This window comes from Etheostoma spectabile, chromosome 3 (assembly GCF_008692095.1).
Source record: "Etheostoma spectabile isolate EspeVRDwgs_2016 chromosome 3, UIUC_Espe_1.0, whole genome shotgun sequence".
Classification (NCBI taxonomy): Eukaryota; Metazoa; Chordata; class Actinopteri; order Perciformes; family Percidae; genus Etheostoma; species Etheostoma spectabile.
This window is the reverse complement of record NC_045735.1, coordinates 26,334,454-26,357,059: the sequence shown is the minus strand read 5'-3', so window position 1 is coordinate 26,357,059 and position 22,606 is coordinate 26,334,454. Positions and strand designations below refer to the sequence as shown.

The following is a 22,606-nucleotide window of genomic DNA, read 5'->3' as shown; positions in this document are numbered from 1 at the left end:
CCCTTTTTCTCGCTCAACATTTATACATTTCCATAACAGAAAAAGAATATTTTTAATTTGCTACTTTCCATAATTTTGAAACATATGGTATAAATGATTTTGATGCAAATGTATTTGCTAATTATTTGCACACGAGCCTTAAACAGGCCTGCCATTGAAGTGGAATGAAAGCAAATTTGCGATCACCTTAAATTTTGCTAACCATTTACTGTTAAGTAAACTTTGCTCAGTAATTTAATTACCTTGGACCGCTGGCAGGCGCTCAGAGCTTTTTGGGAGGGGGTGGAGAGGGAGGCTGAATACAAAGAATGCAGAGTGAGAGATGAGAAGGAGAGAGTAAAGACAGCGTATACTGTGAACAGTAATATTGAATTCTCATCATGTGGAAGGTATACAGATTTCATTGCTTGGACACTTTTGGGAGTGAAAGACAGGGAAGATATGGGACCCAACAACAAGTTGTTCTGTGACATCTGGTTTTTTAGGGTTAGACCAGCTACATCCTTAATGGATGTAGCTGTCTGATTGGCCCTGGATTAGACACAGTGTAGACCTGGGCATCCTTGTCTTCATGATTTGTAATAATGTCTACCCTCTGACAGACTATTCTTCATGTTAAGGCCAGGGCTGCACAATAATGCCAACAATTAAATTGCATTTTGCCTAATACTGTGGTCATGGTTATTAATCATGATTAAAATCAGTAATTTGATATAAAAAATTCAGAGGGACTTAACAGTGCTTATGTGTTTTCATGCTTTATTGTGACACAACATTGAATCAGAGTAGCTTTAATATTTTGGCTTTCTGACATGGATCAACAGAAAAAACCCATTTTAATGTTAAAGTGAAAGCAGATTTTAAGAGTTGTTGAATTCCAAATATTCAATCCCTTTCATAGGACACACCTGACTCATCACTGGCGCAGCCAGTTGGTTTTAAGTCAAATGGAGATTACCTGTGCTGAATTTTCATTCAGGTGAGGTGAATTGGAAATTCCAAATTCCTCATAGCTTTGAATGCTGCTCTATATGCTGTAATAGACAGGCAGACTGTTTCTCTGCCTTTCACCCAATGCATGCTGGGACAAGCCCCAGCCCTCCCTACGACCCTGAATGAGAAAAAGCAAGTATAGAAAATGGATGGATGTTCAGCGTTCCTGTTATAGATGGACGAGGATGGGTTGCCGCAGCAACCTTGGCCTTCGTACACTCATCACAGTGGATTCTTCTGATGGCTCTTCAGGTGATTCAGTTGATTGGTTGTATTACTCTTAAGGGCAACAACGACTCCAAGGCTTGTTTGGTGTTACTTAGTCTACAAATTAAATATCTCCTAGTTAGTGACGCTGATACATTTTGGCTAAAATAACGCTTAGATTTGGATCACTAGTTGTTTTTTCATTATATCCAACATTTGGACTAATAAAGTCCTAGTATTTTAACCAGTTTTTAAAGAAGCTCAGGTCCATGATGCCTTAATGTGCAGCTCTGCTGCTGGGCTACATCCACGGAGGATTGAGTCACAGGGAACGGCAGAAGTAAATGCAGACAAATAGGATGAATGATGTGGCCAAGACACCTGTGATTGCTTGAAGGGCTTCACGTGAAGAATGGAGGAATGCTTGATTTAATTGTACAATGGGCGGAGCACGACAGTAGATCAGAGGGTAGATTAGAAGGTTGGTGGTTTGAGTCCCTGCTCCTCCTAACAGCATATTAAAGTGTCCTTGTCCAAGACACTAGTGATGTAATGGACCATCGTTGATCCATTGATCTGAAACCCACTCTTTAGAATACATGTGAACCACAGGTTATTTGCAAAGTTTAACCATAAAAATAATAGTGTGAAATACATTTTTCGTGTCAGTGTTACTTAAAGTAGGCTGATAAATCTCTATGGAGGGTTGCCGTGAAAAGACACAGGCAACACAATTTTCTGTTGATGTGAATGGGGCGTGTTAAAATAAGTTATATGTTCACATGAATGGAGCATTTTAAAAGCATGTTGATAGAGACGGTTATGGCTACTGGAGGAGTGGAAGAACTTGAAAAGCTGTGACACCGGCTACAGAGCTCAGTCTTATCAGCAGCAGTTGGTAGTTGAGTTACCCGAGAATATGGAGCTTTGTAACATTACGGTTAAGTTTAGGCGACATAAAGTGATTGTTATGTGGTGATGACAGTTAAGTTTAGGAAAGATATTTGGTTTGGATTGAAACACTCCCAAGGAACACGCATTTCCAGAGTGAAAGTCTTTTCTTTTTCCCGGGAAAGCAAACTACCCTCCCTAGCTTGTACATGCTGTGTTTTACAACAGTTCTTTCAGTAATAAATGGAAAGCATTAAAAAATCCGGAAATTGATCCACTCTGAACCGTGAGTTTTGTGATCTGTTGCTCCCCTTTGAGACACCGAATAAATGTTAACGTGTCAGTGATGTATAAATATTAGTGCTGTCAAACAATTAAAAAGTGTAATCGTAATTAATCGTATTAATGTCATAGTTATGTAGATGTAAACATAACTTTTGTTTGTTTAAAAGAAACCTCAACAGGGCAGCTTAAAAATGCCAAATGGTTTTGACCTTACATGGGTCTAAATAGTAAACACAGGCAGCTTGCCTCTGGTTCTCTCTCTATATACTGTAGACAACACTATCCCACTCACATGATAAAAATTATATCTATTAAAATATAAATATCATAAAAATGCGATGAAATCATGCACCCCCCAGAGCCTTAAAGAAATATTTCAACATTTTGGGAAATATGCTTATTTACTTTCTTGCTGAGAGTTGGATAAGAGGATGGATACCACTCTCATCAGCTGGCCTGTCTCTGTCCAAAGGCAACAAAAACCACCGACCAGCACCTCTAAAGCTCTCCGATTAACATGCCTTTATCTCTTTATAATCTGTACAGAAAACTAAGCGTAAAAAACGTTGCTGTGTTTTACAGGACGTTATGTGCCAGACTATTTGTTAGCCAGGAGCAGGCAGGAATGCAAAGAAGTGTATTTCCCAACGTGTCCAACTACTTCTTTAAGGTTCCCTGGATTTAGTACACATGAAGCTATAAGAAGAAATAAATGTCACATTATGCAATTAGACATGGTTCATTTCATTGCCCTATTTAACGCAGCGTTGGGTGTTTGTAATGGCTAAAAGTCAGCGGTATGGAGTAAAAGGCAAATTCCCCGGTGCAGTTCTTTAGCCTGCTTGCTGACTTGCATCAAGTGTTTGTGTGTGTAAAGTCTGTGTGTATGTAGGTAAATCACGGGTTTAGCTGCTTTTATAACAAGCTGACCCAATGATTTTAATTAGAAATGTAACTGTAACAGAAGTTTTCATGTACAAGGCTGTCTTTTGCTATCATATATAACCAACTGTCATTTCAAAGGAGTCACTTCTCTCAAAGTTTTTCTTTTTCTTTATATTTTCCCTTTTCTTTCATCATCTGGCCTCCTCTAGTAATAAAGTTGAAACGTCCTCTTTTTTTTTTTATTTTTTCTTCTCTTCTTTCACACCAGCGAGGCTCCATAGACACACACAGGAAGGCGAGGGCTGGGATGGAATTGAAGTAATAAAACCCCCTTTGTTTTAGTTTGTATTGGACCATTCATCATCACTTTATTTAATACGCGGCTGTAATTGTGCCATCCCCAACCATCACTAATGGCTGTGTTCGTCTGTGTTTGCTTTGTTGATGGAAATGAATGAAATTAGGATAAACAACCGCAGAGTCGCGTGTAATCAAGCCTTGATTAATGTACCAGCGTTTCAGCGCCGTTTCTCATTCCACAACACCTGATATCTTTCCCATAAACAAATTGTGTTTGTCTAAATGAAGAAATTAAATGACGCATTTGATGAGTTTATGATTGACCCGGTCCGGCTCGTGGCTCATTATTCTCTGTCTGTTGAGGCCAAGAGGTATGTGACTAATGCTCTGTCACTTCCCACACAAGGATTTATCACCACCACTGATTAATGGCAGCCAAACAGCATTTTAATAATTTTATGATTGTGGTTTCTGGCAGTCGCAGAGAGAGATGCAGAGAAACCGAAAGGAAGATAGAGAGTAGTGGGGTGTGTGTGGGGGGGGGGGGGGGGGGGGGGGGGGGGGGGGGCATTTAGAGGGAGAGGGTAAGAGAGAGAGAGAGAAAGCGACAAAGTGTTCATCCCAGATTAAATGTTTTATGCCATTGCAGGCTGAGCAGACGGAGGCATGATTATGCGCCGTATGAACATTCCAATGAATCTTCCTCTCGCACTTGAAAAGTATTTCACACACATGTTTAATGAATTTCTCCCCCTCATTATTACATTTATTTTTTCCACTGGAAAGCAACAAATTGGCAACAAGTCTGTAAAATACCTCAACAGTGAGGGATCGCATCCCCCAGGGGGTAAAATGTGGAGGTGGATCGGGGGAATGAGGCGGATTTACAGGTTAGGAGAAGGTAGTGGTTAAAACGTTGGTGTGACAGGTGAGGATTATGATATACAGTAGCTGGTTGATTTAATCACGTACAGGCACAGGTGGATATCTTGCAGCAGATACTGATCAAATAATTTCAGATGATGAGAAAGGAGTAGATTGTCGTGGGCATTAGTGTTTAAGTCCTGACCCAAGAGCAGTTTAATCATTAGCTGTTGATCTCTTGGTTTAATTCCCAGACAGTCTGTCATTGATTACATGTACTTCTCCTGTTAGATATTTTTGGGGGCATTTTTAAGCCTTTATTCCCATAGGAGAGCTAAAGACTCTGCAAGGGGAGAGAAGGGGGAACGACATGCAGCAAAGGGCCGGAGGTCGAAGTTGAACCCGCCCGCTGCGCTGAGGAGTAAACCTCTATATGTGTGCGCCTGCTCTTTTACTGTATGAATGTAACTGCTAACAGAAATAAGATGCAACTTGAGACCATGGCAAAGTGCACATCTGTGGTAGTTCAAGCTACAGTAGGTGTCTCCAGGACAAAATGGTAAAAATGACCTTTTTTTATTTTTTATATCTACACAATCTAAGTGTCTTTTCACACTTTTAAAATGATTTTAGATCATTAGCATATTTGTTCTGCTTTGTTTTTATTTCAATGGAAGAGCTAAGTGACTTGGTGGGTGAATATTTCTGTTGAGATCACCGCTTTGCATTAGGTTTAGTTTAGATAAGGACATTTTGCGTAATTAAGTTTTTAAATAAAAAAAGAAATTGCTCTTTTTAAATCTGTCCGTCAGTTTTTAAGCTTATTCTTACTTAGTGTTTTATTCCTCAAGCACTTAGTATCATCTCTCTTGACTTTACCTAATTTTATATTTAGTATAAATGTCTCATAAATAAAAAATTAAAAAGACCAGTTTGTTATACAACTTTTTTATACAACTGACTCTCTCTCTCAAAACTACAGAACTGATAGAGCACAGTGGGGCCAACCACCTGACATAATGGTGTGCCATCAAATCAAATTGGTAATTTTCTATATTTGTACACATTTTCTAATCTATTGTTTTAGTTTCAATCAACATTGATTATGTAAGTCATTAATTTGGCATTTGTTAATATTTGCAAACTACCTGCAATATTACAACACTAAAGACATATTGACCCTCCAACTTCTAGGGCTGAACAACCAGCGGCACACTTCTTTCCTGTTTTTGGCTCTATGGTAGTGAATGTTATGTTATTAGAAGCCAAAAGTCCTGAGGACCTGGACCAGAGTAACTTATTATACTTATTAAAATATTACTTGTTTCAGATCTGGATGTTTTTAGGTACTTTAAACTGATTTTTTACGTGTTAGTTACATATTACAACCTTCATTGTTTAAGATTGAGACACCATGTAATTACCCCCTGGGAATCAATAAGGTATCTCTTCTTTTTTCGTCTTTCTATTAACCATGTGTGCACTTGCACGCACGTGCTGAGATTTGTGTGTATTCTCATGGGGCTAAGGAGTTAAATTCTACATGCCGAGGCACATGCTGTACTGACTGCAATGGTTTTGAACAGCATGTGTTTTTATTCCTGCCACACCAGCAACATTTCAAAGTGAATGTTAGTTTGAATTAGATTAGTGTTGGTCATTTTTCCTCCTAACTCAGAGACACAGAAATAAACGCAGCACGGCTGATAAACATTTAGACACCTGTCGTCTCCAATCTCACGTTCCAGGTCTCAGCAACAGATGGAAGTCATGAGTTGTTTCAAACTTCTAATGGAGGCCTAATTTCGTACAGATTGCGTTGTTACCCTCACACACACACACACACACACACACACACACACACACACACACACACATACACTGAACCAGACACAGACCACACACAGACACACACACACACACACAGCTTTTTAGTCCTCTGCTCTCCCTGCTGTTACATGCTTCTCTCCCGCTTCCTTTCTCAGTTTTTAGGCTTACATTACATGATGAATCTGGCCTGTTGGCAGAAGTGAACAAGCCACCATTACTGTACTTTTTAATAGCTTTTTGACAAAAAATGTATTCCAGTAAATCCTGTAGAACATGTAATATGATGAAAAATGTAGTTGTTAGACCGTAACAGACCGTCCGTGAACACTGGAAGTTTTCTGGGTGAAGTTTTACTTTTGCAATTTCATGAGTTTTTTTAAATTGTGGTTTTAATCTCATAAAGAAGAGAAAGGAAAAATGTAAGTGTTGATTTAAAATCAGAAGCAAGCAAGTAATGTTGCCGAGCAGCTGCCGTGCAACTTTCACAGCAGCTTCACATCCAGACTGTGGAGGTTGGACAAAAACTTGAATGTTTTTTTTTTTTTTTAAACAAAGTCTGCGTCATCACCAATTTTACACCAGTGTTTTATGAATAACTTTAACATTCACACTGACTACCTAGTCTATCGTAGGAGGTGATTTCCGTCCATGATTAACCCAAGTAATCATACCTTCACTGCAAGTTTTACTCTTTTTAGTTTGACTACTAGCGCAGTGTCGCTTGAGAGCTGGAATCTCTATTGGATGTGATTCCGTGTCGTCACTTAACCCCAACACACACTGTATTCTTAGTGCTTATTTTTCCTGTCTTCAAAGGTCTCTCTTCCATACACTGTCCCTTCATGTCCTTTTCATTCAGTCTTGGCATTGCATGTGCTATCCCACATCACGACTAACTTAAACAACCGTCGTCTGTGTGGCGCAGTGGGCTGATGACAGAGACATCCACCCACGCTCATTCAAAGGGCGGCACTGCCACATTATTTACAATAGGACACACACACACACACACACCACACACCACACACACACACACACACACACACACACACACACACACCAAACACACCCACACCACACACACCAACACATCCATCGATTTGTCCCAGGAATGCCGCACCCAACACTTTCTTCCTCTTCTTGCATCCCTCAGACCAATCCTACTGTTTCCAATAGAGGGGTGAAGACAAATAAACAGTTAATTAATCCACCATTGGCTCAATCTTGCATATTTCTGCCTAATTAGTAAACCAGGCAATAAGGGGCCCCTGGGTACCCGGCTCCTCCCAACCAGGGCCCTGTCTCCCAGACCAGAACTCCAGCTGTGTATTTAAGGAGAAATAAATATCAGAAAGTACATTGCCCCTCTTTCATCTCCTCATGCTGAGAAGTAGGGAATTGCTGTGGGAGAATTAATGTTCATTTAATTTCCCTTCTTTCTTCTGCTCATATATTTGGATTCTTCAGGTATTTCTTGTCTCTACATGTTTCCCTCACTCACTCTCTCGCTCATATACACACAGAAAACAGGACCTTTTTCATAGCACCTACATCTGCAGGACACATGTTCAGCAAACGTACATTTGTGTGAGCGACTGTGCACCATGAATTAGTGCGTGTCAGCTTAAAAGAAAGATGTCCGGGCCTGTGTCTGCTGATAGTAAAAGTATGTTTTTCTGATGTCTCGAACATTATTTCTTGTTACCAAAGGCTAATCTGTCTCTCTCAGTTTGATTCATGTCTTCTTAGATCCAATGGACGAATCCAAAGCCAATCCAGGCTGCAGACTCCACCACAGAGATTGATGCGATCAGCTCTGTTCATACTCAGAATAAACCTGTTCTTGATCCGTGGCTTTGTGGACACATTTTCGGTATCTAGGGGCCAGATCCAGGCTCCACAAGTGGCCTAGCAGTAATAGTGACAGTCGCATACCTGAAAGGTTACGACGACCATGGGTTGTCTGTTGAACTACTCAGTAAAGCTTTTTAAATGTCAAGGGGAGTTCATCTTTAAAATAAGTGAATAACTGTCTTGCGTACTGCTGGATTACTAATTTCATACAATGTTTAGTCTAAATTACCTTATTCAGGGATTTATTCAATACAGCATTTTGCATTAAATGACCTTAATTCAACAGTTATTTTAACTTCTGTTTAAGTTCTCCAATGGATCTGTCAGACTTAGGTGTGCAGCAGTATTCCTTCCCAGTAGTTGTAGGTAAGCAAGATAAAACTTGTATATCAAAGAAGTAATTTATATCACGTCAAATGCTTTTACGATAGAATGTAAAATGGCTGTAAGAAAAGTGGTCTGGGATTGCTTCCACACGGCTCTGATGGTTCCCCAACTCGTCAAATACTGGGGCTTTGTAATGCATGCGGGCGGACAGGATGTCAAAACATATATATATCTTTACACAGCGAATATTTGTACTGCTATACTAATTCTCTGCATATCGAGTACAGTCCCTTTCATGACTTTCCAGTTTATTTATTAAGTCTACAGTAAAAAGGAGCAAGTTGCCATTTACACCAAAAAACCACTGTGGGGTATTTTGTTTCAGGTGCCAGTGAGATGATAAAATACAACTAAGAAAGTCCAGTTTTTGAGTATAGAATAGATTAGGTTAGGTTGATCAGACATTATAAAATCATGAGTGAGGTTGTACTGCTCTGGAGAGGTATCTTTTGTTGTGGCAATCGGGAGGTAAACAGAAGAAATACGGTTTTCATTTTACAAAGTAATCTACCAGGAATGAACAGTTGCGTGGAGATAAAAGTTGAGCCAGGTTTTGCATTTTAGTTTTTTGCCCGAGCCCTCTACGTTGGCAGCAGCCTCATACAAATCACTGACAGGCGTTTGTTTTACACAGCGCTGCTGTCAGTCTGAATGCAGCCTAATCCTAAAATCATGCTTAAATGAGTCTTCATTACTTTGCAGTCATGCAATTGAGAACTGCAACACGCTATACATTTAAATTTTGTATCAGTGTCCCAAAGATACCAAGGTTAAGTGGCGTTCTGCCCTGAAACATCCGATCAGGGTGATAGTACAGTTTTTGTTCCAGAGATAAATCCTTTTTTTTCCCCCCCCCACAAAATGAACACTCAGTTGCCAGTTGATTAGATAGACCTGTCTGAAGTGAACAGTCTAAGACAACGTCGTGAAGGTTACAATGTACAGCTTGTTTTAAAACTGTTTCGAGCGGTGGTGATTCAATTTTATGATCATTTTGGAGCATGTAGTTTGTGGTGCTGTTAAATTGTAATTCATTACTGACAGGTGTTTCCATTGTGTGGAATTTATATCAATGAGGGTAGGTTAAATACCAGAAACACATCTCTCCATGTATCTGTATTTGATCTACGTGGAATCTATCTGAGACTAGTTGAGCTGCAGTAGTGAATTAGATGTGTAATCTGGTTTCTAATCGTGACGGACCTTTAAATCCCCATTCAGTGTTAAAACCTGCCAGGATTTTATAGAACCAGGTATGACCTCTGACCTTGACTTGATAGAGTTTATGTACTTAAAAACATCTTATGGGGGTCTTGATTACTCCTGCTGGGACTAGTTCACTAACAGTGAGAAACCGATGAGTCGTGACACAGTAACAAGGGAATCCTCAATTCTGACAAAATGTACAGCGTGTTTGACAAGTGGTAGAGGTGTGTGTGTGTGTGTGTGTTGGGGGGTGTCTCCAGATCAGGACTAATCGGTGGGATCAGCCGCAGTGAATAAGCTCGTCGTTATTCTAAATTGGCCAGGATATGTGGTTATATGATAGAGAGCGAGGGTTTTAATCCCTCAGCCGGCATTGTTGGGCTGTCTATAGAAGCTGGCTTTTCCACACACACACACACACACACACACACACACTAGTATGAGAGCAATGATGAGCATTGATGATAAATGTATAATCCACACACACACACACACACACACACAGAGACCATTAAACCCAGTGGATTACAGTTTGGGGAATTACAGCAGGGATTTCTGTTGTCTCTCTTTCTGTATTGCTCTTTCCTCTCCTCCTCTGCTTTCACTGCCCTCACTTGTCAACAGCCCCACTTGGCCCGGGCTTCCAATCCGCAGCTTTGATGAGGCAGTGTCAGCTATTTGTTTGGCCAAGCTCAAATAGATCTCTGAATAGAAAGAGTGTATGAGAAAGAGAGAGAAAAGCTGAAAAAGAGGGAGAATGGCCATCCATGGTATGTGATAATATTGAGAAATAATCTGCCACCTTCGTCTTCCTCTCCTCCCTCTTTCTGTTGTCTCTCTCTCTCTTCATTCTTAACTCTGTCTCTCGCCCTTTATCTCCTAAACACAGACTGTGCCAGTGTCGGCTTGCAGCTGATTACCGTTGTAATCACTCACATTTCAGATGATCTGATATGAGAAAAGGCCTACAAATCATCTTAACACCCCCCTAAATTCCCCTGAACTCCTTCTCCTGAAGAAGGAGGCCAACAACAACTACTTTATTTTTGTCCTCAATATTTTCTACTTAAACAGCAGGCCAGAAAATTCCCTCAGAAAATCCCAGTAAAAACAATGCCTGGGTAAGCCCATTCTGCCAATATCCGCTGCTCGTTTCAGGGTAATGTAAGCCCTGGATTTGCCAATGTAAGTAGATTGGGGCACAATGTAAGTACAAGTGGAGTTGATGTAGCTAACTTTGTACTAAGTGGCAGCTTGCTGTGGCTTAGTGAGTGCTGCTCTCTGCCTTTGTAGAGTTTTATAGCTTCCACTAACAAACTGGCTTCAACTGCAAGAACTATGTACCTGTTGGTTGTTTTGTTTACTGGTGATTGCATCCAACTATTGTGTTTTTATACAGAGAGCAAACTGTTTTTTACATAAAAACCTTTTTTATAGTTTTGTTAATTCACAAACCAACACTAACGTTTAAGTGTTTGCTGTATTCATACCAATTGAGTTGTGATGGAAATGACTGTATTGGATCCACCATAGTGCAAGGATTGTACGTAACTGGTTTTGCCAAAGGACTTTAAATTTAGGTTCATATTTTCGGGGGTTTTCATTTTCCTCACAAAGCCATCCCGCAAATTCCATTTAGCTCATTGTGGTCTACTGAGGTACAGCATGCATTCACTTTGGTTAGTTGCAGTGTCGTTTGGCACTGGCCAGAATCTTTTTTGCAGCTGATTGGATCAGTTTTTGAGCCAGATAGCATATTTTCCCTTTCAAAATATGGTGCTGCTCATACAAGCACAAACGAGGCATTATAACCCTAAACCAAAGCAGTTAAGTTGTTCATTGTTTGTTGTTTTAAGTTTATCTCAGGTGGAGTGCTCATGATTAGACACAAGATTCCCCCTCCATGTTATATTAAAACAATTTCCCCTCCAGTATTCAACCTCATGTTGTTAAACTAGTAGTTGGATTAAGGTGTATACGTGCTTTAAATATCCTTTTAATAATGTGACTTAAAAAAAAAGCATCAGTAATGATCACAACAAGCTCAGTTCATGGCAAATGTACTTCAGTTTACTTGTCTTTATTGAGTTAATATCGGAAAAATTGCATGCCATGTAAACATAATCAAACGCTCGGAAAAGCACCACACTTTGTCTTTTGTATGTTTGTGTCTGTGTTGCAGCTTGGGAACTGTTAATTACACATGAAGGGGTCCCCTAGCAGCAGGCCGGGAGCCCTAAGGGGCCAGTGGTGGTGCTAGTGGGACGGGGAAACAGATTATGGCGGTCTCGGGGCACCAATAGATGGCCAGATGAACCAGCAGGGGCCCCTATCTTTTATTCATTCCCCCAGTGGACCCCTCCACAGGTCCTGGACATGAGGCCCACTCACATTAGGCCAGGGCTGCTTTATAAAAAAAAATATTTTTGTATAGAACATTTTGTTTAAATAATTGTTATAATAGAGCTTGTGAAACACACAGTTAGGGGAGTAAAGGATTTGGCATTGACTGATGAGGCTCATGTTGGCCAAAGTCGTCAGATATAGTTTTGTTCGCAACTGTGAATAACAAAATCATGTGTGTGTGCATCATATAAGTCCTGTAACATACTACTGTATCATTTTAATGAGGTGTGTATGTGTGTGTGTCCAGGGGTGATAATCCTGTCACCCGTCTGCAGAGCCCCAACGAAACCCCTGCTAAGCCACTTGATTCACTTTGATCCAGTTTTGGGGGCAGTTTAATTTCCCATAATGCCATTGATCAATGATTTCTTTTCAGGGCTGATGTAATTAGTATATATATATATTTTTTTTTTGTGTGCCCCTATCTGACTGAAAGAAAGATCAATTTCAGCTCCCACAGAGGATTACATGAACATATGAACACAAACATGTGCGTGTCTGTCTGTGTATCTGTCTGTCTCACGGCCTTTTCTCCTACACTTACACCAGTTGGTGCAATTTGAAAATTAACGGTCACAACGATCATAATCCTACCCTAAACAAATCAACTAAAAATTATTTCATAGTATCAAATCATAAGAATATCTCTGGACACTTTACAGATAGAGTAGGTCTAGACCATACTATAATTTACAAAGACCCAACAATTCCAGTAACTCCTGCTCTTATGCATAATTCATCAAATTAATACATATATATGATATTATCCTATTAAGAAAGGGTTGTTTTTATTAATTAACTTGATTAAGTGGTTAGCTTGAGCAGCGTGGCCTGATTGCAAATAGTCAAATGATTAATACAAGCCATTGTTGGTGTCCTCTCTGATCAGGGCTATTAGCTATTCAGTACAAATGAGTTAAACCTTGATTTTATAACCACATTAAGACCTTGCAACCAGTGAGGAGCATTACAGCCACAAGTACTGCACGAAGCATCGCTGGATCTCATTTTGGCTGTCGAGCACGCTGTAGTAACATTGATTTTGGTGGGTGTCAGGGGTTGAGTTAATTAACTTGGTTTGTGAACTGTGATGCAACTCTGGAAAAAAAAGTCTCAAATGTCTGATTAGGAATGTTAATGATATGTCTTTGAATATATTTGATTCCACTCTCCATTATATGGAGAATATTTAAATGATTGTTTCCTTTGTGCTGCTGTTTGCCGGGCTCACTGTCGGGCACACGTACAGTTTCCTGATGCACATCAGAGCAATTATGCATGTTTGTTGCTAAAAGTCTTGTCCGGTGTGTAGTCTGGATCAACCGAAGTACATTTCCAGGATAAAGCCACTAATATAATACACCCAACTAAGACACACACTGGCAAGTTTTGAAAAAAATGTGGATTGTGCAACAAGGCAGCTCTGCTTGGTTCTTTTGGGGAACGATTGTAAAGATTTACAAAGAATATGTTTACGGTCTTTACTCTCTAACTGGGACATTTTGCGGCTGATTGGCGGGTATTGCTGTGAACAAAATACACCTGGCGATACACTGGTAGCAGCAAATTACATTTAACCATGTATCCAGCTAATTTATATAGCTGACGTTACTGAATTGTGTGAACAGTTAACCTTATTTAATATTGTATGTGGTGTTTTTTTATGCGGGTAGCCAAAGTTCCACCAAAACAATTTCCTTCCCAAGACTATTTTGCAGAGCCACCCTCGCTTCGTCCAGAGACAATTGTGAATATTTTTTAGAAATGCAAACAACCCTGGGTGTTTTTTTTCCTGCTTCTCCCATCCTAGTATGTATGTGTGTTATAGCCGGACCTTACGTTCCACAGCGCTGTTTCTGTTAATGCGAATGTCCAGTGTTAATTAGGGAGCCGTCTACAGCTTGGGACAACTCCCATACCCTCATACTCGTCATTTGGTGGGCAGTGTTGACCTCCTTTCCACTTTGCAACAAAGGCGGAGACCACTTGTTAAATACAGGCGTGTGTGTGTGTGTGTGTGTGTGTGTGTGTGTGTGTGTGTGTCTCTCAGACGGCTAGTTAACTTCCTTACATAACTCAATTAAACCATTTAACTGGAAGCATAATGACCAAGCATTAAGTTGATTTTTGCTTTAATTTGTGCTAAATAAATATCAAACATAATCAAATGAGATAGTCATGGTTTGAAAACTGTGCCGTGTTTAGCAAAATAAAATCTGAGTTTTGCATCATTGTCCTGACCAGCTGTCTCCATTTAGTTAGAAAGTGATTAATCTATTGTCTTCCAATTGTAATGGATGTGGTTTGGGAGATGATTTAGATTTTTAAATAGAGCACAATACAATGTTAAACTTAACCAAGATGTTAGATGCCAGAAGTGATCGTGCCAGAAGAGATTCAGGAAAATCGTTTGGCAGACTTTCAGTTGTCAACAGAAATGATTATTTTCCTTATCGAATAATCTACTGAGAACATTAACTATATTAATTAGTTGTGTGGTCTACAGAATGTCAGAAGACAATGAAAAATGTAACCAAAGCCCAAAATGACATCTTCACATTGCTTGTTTTTGTTTGCTTGCTTTGTATTTCTGCGTTAAAAAAAGACTGAAAGGGTTAATCATAATCAAAATAGTTCCTGGATAGTTTTCTGTTGATGATTAATTTACAAGTCTGAATTGTATGTATTTATGAGCGAGTGATCGGTACAGTTTTGCATGCAATAGTAGTTGCACAACTCACACATGAGACATTTCGTTATTTTCCACTTGAGGGATAATTCTCTGAAATTCGACATGTCTATTCCCTCTTCAAACTTACCTGACAGCAACCTTGTGGTCACTACTGACCAGTAGCCTTGTCTCTCATTTACCTGACTTTCTTTTGAACTAAGCCCATCCTGCAGGGCTTAAACGCTTGTGTGGAAGGCCAGAGCTTGAAATTACCAGCAGACCTTCTGCAAAAACCCTACCGGGTAGTCATTACTGGAAAAGCCTTCAAGTTTTTCACCCTTTTGAAGTGTGTCAGTACTTAGAGAGATAACAATGCCGGTGCCCTTTAACCTTGTTGGGTTCTTCAGCTGCGTGTGTGTGTGTGTGTGTGTGTGTGTGGGGGTGGGTGTGTGGACTTCCCTGTTTCCATTTGGCTGGCCGATCTTTAAAGTTGCTCACTGGTCTGGTTACAGCCAGGGGATGAGCCATGGCATTGAGTAGTTTCAAATGGAACCAAACTAAGCCTATATGCAAACAAAACCTAGGGAATTAGGGGAACTAAGCTGGCCTGTTCACAGTAACTCCTCGGCCAACGCTCAACCACTGAAGAAGAGAGAGTGAAGGAGAGGAGGGTGGGAGTGAATGAGCGAAGCTCTCTGAATTCTCATGAAGGGCCTGTTCTTTTAATTGTGTTGAACGAAACAACAGGGGCTAAGTAATGGGGTTTTAAAGCGAAGCACATTTGGATAGATTGTGTAACGCCCTGTGTGGGTGTGAGGCGGGGAGCAGAGAGGAGAGAGAGGGAGAGAGACAACGAGGGCGAGTGGGCGGTATTGTGTGGCAAGAACAAAAGGCGAAAGTTGGCAAACGGAGGCACCCACTGAAAAGCCTGAAACCAAACTGGCCGGCTAATTACTGACATGCATTGTCAAGGAGGAGGAAACACAACAAAACCGGGATAAAGATTAATTTTATACCTCATCCTCCTCGCTGTCAGGCACACAGAAACAAATCCTGTAAATTGAAAAAGAAAATCAAAACCGGGGAAGTAGATAGAGGTAGAAGGGATCACAGGGATAAACCTATGGGAGTGTAACAGTGCAAAGCAGTGCTAGTAAAGCTTCCTTTATTCTGTCAATCCCTCCTCTCTAACACAGGCTATAGACTCGTCTTCACGTTTCTGAGCTGTCGCCTCTCAGACTCTCCCTAAGAAAAAGGGAAGAGTTTGAGAAGAGGACTGTTTATGAAATAGAAAAAGGAGCATAAATAGGTTTGGAGTGCACGTAAAGTTGCTGCCATGTATTTAGGTCAGTTATAATGGAACTCTCATATCTTGGCAAAGGTTGCAGCAATGCCCACACTGGTATTTGAGGCTGCAGTTAGGAATCATAGAGGGCAAGATCTTGAGTGGGTTGTAATGCAGGAATGTGTTGTAAAATAAATTACAATGAAGGATAAGAAGAAGAAAGGTGGGACAGAGTGCTAGGATTATTAATATTGTTGTATTTTGGAGAGAGTGCTATCATCTCCTTAACATCTCCTGATGTTTGTTCTGCATCCAGCTCTTTCAGACTTTGGTCTGCCATTTTTCGGATTCTTTGCTCATCTTTTTATTGCTCTGATCCATTTTGACAAGTGTTTTGAGGAAAAAAAATCACTTGTCATCCCGAACCTATGGCAGACTGGTTTTCTTTTCCCCTTATTATTATTATTCTTTTTTTTTTGTGTTTTTTGAGGTTTCCCCGAGTGTACATCGGCGATTTGGAGATGAAAGGGATGAAATCATCCCGATTCCTGCCCTGCCACAGAGCCGCTCAAACTCCCTGACAAAGCTGTCAGACTCCATTTTTGCTCCAACTGCCAGAATAAACTTGCTCTGCCATTTACAATCAACAAGAGGCGGCGCAAAGTCCCGCTTCTGCCGTGTCAGAACCCTCTAACTGCTCCCCATGTTTCTCTCTCAACAGCATGTCTGTCTGCTTATATTTCTGTTTTTTTTTCTCCTTCTTTATTTCTGTTTCCATGGTGCCCTGCATCCACACATGTAGTATATGGGTTTTTGATAACTGTGAGGAGGTTGATTTGAAATTCTTAGCGGTAATTGTGAAATAGCATTTTTTAAATGTGAATGGTCCAATTAACTCTTGGAAGGTAAACATATTTTATACCACACATTACGCAAGTCTGAGACACCTGCAAGTGTAAGAAGAACTTATGATAGTCTTATAACTGTGTGTAAATTGTGTTTTGCTCAAATTTACCTCTTGCAATCCAGAAGTACGTAAAACAGTTAGCCTTACTAAAAGTTTAAATATGTTAAACAGATTGTCATTTGGCAAAAGCTAGGAAAATAAGGACCATATTTTTAACAATTTCAATAACTTTTAATAATTGTTTCTCAACAAAGGGCTGATTACACTTCCTATATATAGATATTATTAACTCTTTGCGAGGCACGTCATAGTCCACTGTGTGTCTATGACGACACAGGGAGGTTGGCGAGGGACAGCACACCTATACATGAGAGAGAGAGAGAGAGAGAGGGGGAGAGGGAGGATGCTTGGCGTCTCTCCAGCAGTGGTGCTCCTGGTGTGCGAGAGGAAGAGTCTCCGTTCTCTGGCTGGGCTTTCATGTAGAGACGCCCAGGAGAGAACGAAGGAGAGAGATGCACGGAGGTGAGAGGGTGCAATGAGATGTTTACGGGAAACATTTTAGCTTCGCTCCAGGGTTGCCTCCAGTCTTTAAAATAAAGCTGCAAGGAATAATCGATCAGTCAATCCACAGGAAGTTAATCTCCCAACTGTTTTGCTGATTGCATAAAAATTAGTTGCAGCTGCAACTGTGACATTAAAAATCTTGTATTATGTATTGTATCATGTACAGACAAAGAATTGTTTTAGGTGGCGACCTCTAGCTCACCCAGTAAGAGCGTGCGCCCCATGTAGGCCGAGTCCTTCTCAGCGGCCCGGGTTCAAGTCCGACCTGCGGCCCTTTGCTGCGTGTCATCTCCTCTCTTTCTCTGCCCCTTTACGGTCTATCCACTTGAGCCCGACCGATATATTGGAATAATTATTCATCACAATCATTTATAATGACTAATATATAAACGGACGGTGAACCATGTTATGAGTGTTGGCGTTGCATAGTTTGTCCACCAGAGGACACCTTAGGACGTCCCTGTTGGCAACACTAATTGTTATTTTTGTTAATGTGTTTTTGTTCTTAAGTTCTTAAGTTTGTATTATTATACATTTTATTTATCAAAACTTTAATAGGTTTTGATGTTCCTCTGTTCTGTTGTAACAATAAAACTAATTATTATCATATTATTTTAGTGAGAACTGACTAATGTTAGGGAAATCATTTTATGTTTTGTGACGCGTTTCTGGATAATTCTTTTTTAAATATACAGTATAACGGCCGATATATTGGCATATTGGATATCAAAAATCTTTTATTGGTCGGGCTCTACTATCCACTGTCACTATCAAATAAAGGGAAAAGCCCCAAAAAATAATCGGATGAAAAAAAAAAATGTGGCCCTTCTCACATTAATCAGAGCACTTGTGTGCAAATATGTCTGTGAAATTCTACTTTCGACATAAAGGTTACCGCAGGAGGGGAAGACTTGTTGTAAGTCCACCACTAATGCAACCATATCACAGCTCTATTAGTAATAAGGACGTGTGACCGTTTGTGTTTATGCACCATTGCTTTGAAATAAACACCTCCCAATTACAAGAAATTCTGCCCCTCTCCCGTTCTCAGCCCAGCCTGTACCGTCAGCTCGGCCTGGCTCCACGTGGTCCAGCTCGGCTTGGAATGAAACGGCGCGTCCATAATCTCTGTGCCGGCATGTTAATTTTCAAGTCAAAGGGGCAGTTCCCTTTTCATCACGGCGGAGGCTGTGGAATATTCAGCGCGCTGCAGATGTTCATGAATAATGTCTGTGGCCAAACCCCTGGCTGAGGCTGGGGGAGGAGGGATGAGGGAGAGGAGGGGAGGGGGGGGGGGGGGGGGTAGTGGGGCCAGATGAATTACACGTAGGGGGGATCTGACAGGCGGCGTGGAGCTTTGTGATCATTCCAAAGTTCTAATAATCTCTCTCACCTTCTCCATCTCCCCAGTAATGAAAGAGAATAGGTGATTGCACCCCGGGCTATGTTCCCCGCGTAATGACTCCTCCAAAGGCACAGAGCCGCCAAGGAAAAATGAACTTTGAATGAGCGGCGAATTGGCTCTGACAGAGTGATAGACCGTGACACAGATTCTGTACAAAACAGACGTAGTGCTAATTGATTATCAATATTTTAAGCAAAGTGATGAAAATAAGCATTAAGAGATGTGAAAGAGGAAAGAGAGAAGGGAGTGTACAACACTACCTTTGAGGGGGGGGCTGTCATTTGCCCAATCTTCCTCACTCTTTCTCCACCCTGTGCTTCTACTCCTCCTGCGGCCAGGCCGTCTCCCTCGTTTCCCCCATTTCCCTGGTGCCACTCTCAGCCTGCCCTCTCTCATGCATTCTGTCTTTCTGTTTCTTTCATCTTTTCTCATGAGCTGACATTTTAGCGTTAATTGCCAAATATGTCCCTGAAATTGTATTCATTTTGTAATGCTTTGCTTTATTTATTTCTTCGCTCTCACCTGCATTTGATGTTCTTCGGAGCCTTGTTATCAGGCCCAGCGATAGTCACCTCGTCCCTCGGAGTGTGTAATTTTGGAGTTCAATCACATATTCATTTTTTTCTTTGAAAAAGAAAAGAAATTAAAAAGATTTTTTCAAAAACATTGTCTGTTATGTTAGGCTGTCTTTACAGAATTTGTAATAACATATCAAAGAAAATGAATACACACACACACACACACACACACACACACACACAAGACCCACCATTCGTGAAGTCCACACCAAAGAGCAGGCAGGGACCACCAAGTTTTTGTGTCTATTCTGCCGTGTGTGCATGTTGCTATAATGTGGTCAGTTGCGCTGAGCCCTATTGACGCTGCCAGGGTCCCAGCTCTCCTGCCTTTCTTTTCTAAGTGGCCGCCCTCCTGAACCTTCTTGTGTCAGCACTGCGATTAGCGGCTCTAGTTTACCTTTCATGTGCGGGGGTCCTGATAGACTTAGCCCCATCTCTCCCACCACCACCACCACCACTACACACACATGAGACACACACACACTCAGTGGTGTGCCATCACAATGGCATCCAACAGGCTTTCAGCGGGGGAGCCAGAGCCTATTCTCTACCATTCAACAACACGCTCAAGTGCGTTCACTCTGGAAAGATGAGCAGATACACACACACACACACACACACACACACACACACACACACACACACACACACACCACCCCCCACACACCCACACACACACACACACACACACACACACACACACACACACACACACACAAAAATGTCTGCTCTAAAATAGCAGCACATGTACAACTTCTTACCAGGATCACACAGTTTGCTTATTGCAGGCTATAATTTGGGCAACTTTTATGAAAATAATGATGCAATGTGGAACCTCCTTGTTTGATTTTGGAGTAATAGGCAGGCACAGAAAGTATTATATGTAAATTTGAGCTTTTCTTTAATGGTCAGTAGCTTCAAGTACTTATTCAGAAAAAGAAAGTTGTGGTAATTAAGTCTATCAGGGAGTGCCTATTACCCATCTTTGTACCACTCACAATTTGATTTGATTTTTATTGTGTTTATAAATAGGATTATTTGGTTTGAAAAGTGAAGTACTTGGTCAAAGTATTTTTCTAATTGTAAAATTATGAAAAGGTTTCCAGCAAATACTGCAAAAGTTGGCCAAATCTGTCCTTATTCTTGCAGCTCTTAACATCCAAAATTGTTTTGTGATGGTAAAGCCAGATGTTCTGCGTCAGGGTTTTGCAGAGTCTACATGTACTTGTATGAACATGAATCTTCATACTCGCAGAGGTACTGCTGGTGCTGGCATGCCCCCACCTAAAAATCTATGTATCAGTGTTACGGTAATACCATGTTAGTTGCAATGGATGCACTTTATCATATTATGAATAGAAGAATGTAAGCATGATTACTTTGGGTATGTAATGTGTGGCCTGATAATGTACAACTCCATGTTGAGTTGGGTGAAATGCTACACTGAACTATAACAAATTCCTGTACAAATTCCAGAAAAGTTGCCCAAATTATGAAGCAACAGAGTGCTAAGGCGCTGCCACACCAACCTGACAACCGGCCGTCTGACAGTCATGCGAGGTCAGGGACCCGAGTCTGTTCGATGTGTTCCTTCATCGTTAGCCTTCATTTTGGCCGATTTGACATGCTGACTCGGGGGGGCGGGCAATGACGAGCGGGATGAACAAGTTGAACGCCTCTCAAAATCTGGCAAAAATCTTTTAAACTGATCTTTGGCGATCTGAAGTGAAGACAGATTCAGCAACTGCATGGCCTATTTCTCTCTTAAAATGTTTTCAGAAACACGTTTTGGTCAACTAATTTTGTAAAATATGAGATCGTATTCTGAACAAGTCACTATTATGGTCGGTTTTGAAATTCCGGAGAAGACAGACCAATGTGACGCGTTTGTCTAATCAGCTGCCGGCTTTCATTTTTTGGCCAACAACACAGATTAGCGCCGTCTGCTGTAATGGAGACGTCTCGTGCACACACAGAACGTACGCTCAAGTCTGCGTCGCTTCGGTGTGTTCCGAGACACTTTTTGGACCAACTCGGGGAGGCAGTCAGTCCCACTGCCTTTCCTGCCGCTGGTCAGCTGTTGGGTTGGTTTGTCAGAGCCTTGAAAGTGATGGTTCGGAATAATTTAACCCTAGGGTCCTTTGCACCACAACATCAATAACCCCCCCCACCCCCACCCCCCAAGAAGCTTTTTTAACCTGGGTTGAACATTGGGCGAGTTAGCGTTATCAGCTGATTAGCTTAAAGCAGGCGCTAATGGAACCACGGGTGTGTCTCGTAAATTACCCCACTAATAATGCCCGAAATGATACAAAACTTCTACAGTAGTACAAATAGGTTATGTACTCATATAACGATAGATCGGAAAGTTACTAAGTACACCAGGAGTTTGTTTAAATAACACTTGCCTGCTGGCTTCTGCTCTCTGTTGCTACTGCTACCGGCAGTAAGACGAGGGCTTTGGGATGTTTCAAAAGTAAGTGCTGTTGTACAGTTAGCAGGAGACAAGTTATAATTGAGGTACAACTGGAGACACTACCTTTTTCAATCATTAAATTAATAAAAAACATTTTTTTCTTTTTTTTGGTGTTGTGATTTGTAGACATCCCTAAGCATGGTATCTCTAGCACCTAGCACACAAATCTGTTCAAAGTTTACAAGATAGAAAAGCAAAGAAGCAGGAGAGTGTTTAGCAAAAGATAACTGAGGAGAAAAGAAGGACGTAAAGGAAATATAGAAAATAATAAAGAGGCATAAGAAAGAGACGGTGGCATGTGGAGACATGACAAGGTTGAAGTTGAGGGTGAGATGTCATTCAGAGGCCCCAGGATGCTTAATATTTTACCATGTGATCCCTGCATTATGAATTTGGTCTGATTGCCCTCTCAAGACCTCTGTTATGCACTTATCCACTCATCTCAGTTAAGTTCTCATGACAGGACTTTTGTATTTATCCAAAAGGCATGGCCATCTTCCGACCAAACCAATTAAATTACAAATTTTACTGCTAGCACACACTTTAATGTAACATCTTAATCTAATACTGTAAAAGGCAAGGGCATTTACATATGATACATATGCTGTATTT

General features: G+C 40.8%; 1 protein-coding gene and 2 long non-coding RNA genes across 3 annotated transcripts in view; 2 read left to right on the top strand and 1 right to left on the bottom strand.

Moving 5' to 3' along the window:
* rsrc1 (arginine/serine-rich coiled-coil 1) overlaps nt 1-22,606 on the top strand; it is a 117,301-nt gene that overhangs the window by 64,134 nt on the left and 30,561 nt on the right.
* LOC116679264 (uncharacterized) lies at nt 4,084-21,988 on the top strand. Its single transcript, XR_004329478.1, has 3 exons — nt 4,084-4,094; nt 4,406-4,408; nt 21,896-21,988. It is a non-coding gene; the product is annotated as an uncharacterized LOC116679264 (long non-coding RNA).
* LOC116679256 (uncharacterized) lies at nt 8,932-21,668 on the bottom strand. Its single transcript, XR_004329474.1, has 3 exons — nt 21,478-21,668; nt 19,198-19,200; nt 8,932-8,942 (listed from the first exon to the last, which is right to left on the bottom strand). It is a non-coding gene; the product is annotated as an uncharacterized LOC116679256 (long non-coding RNA).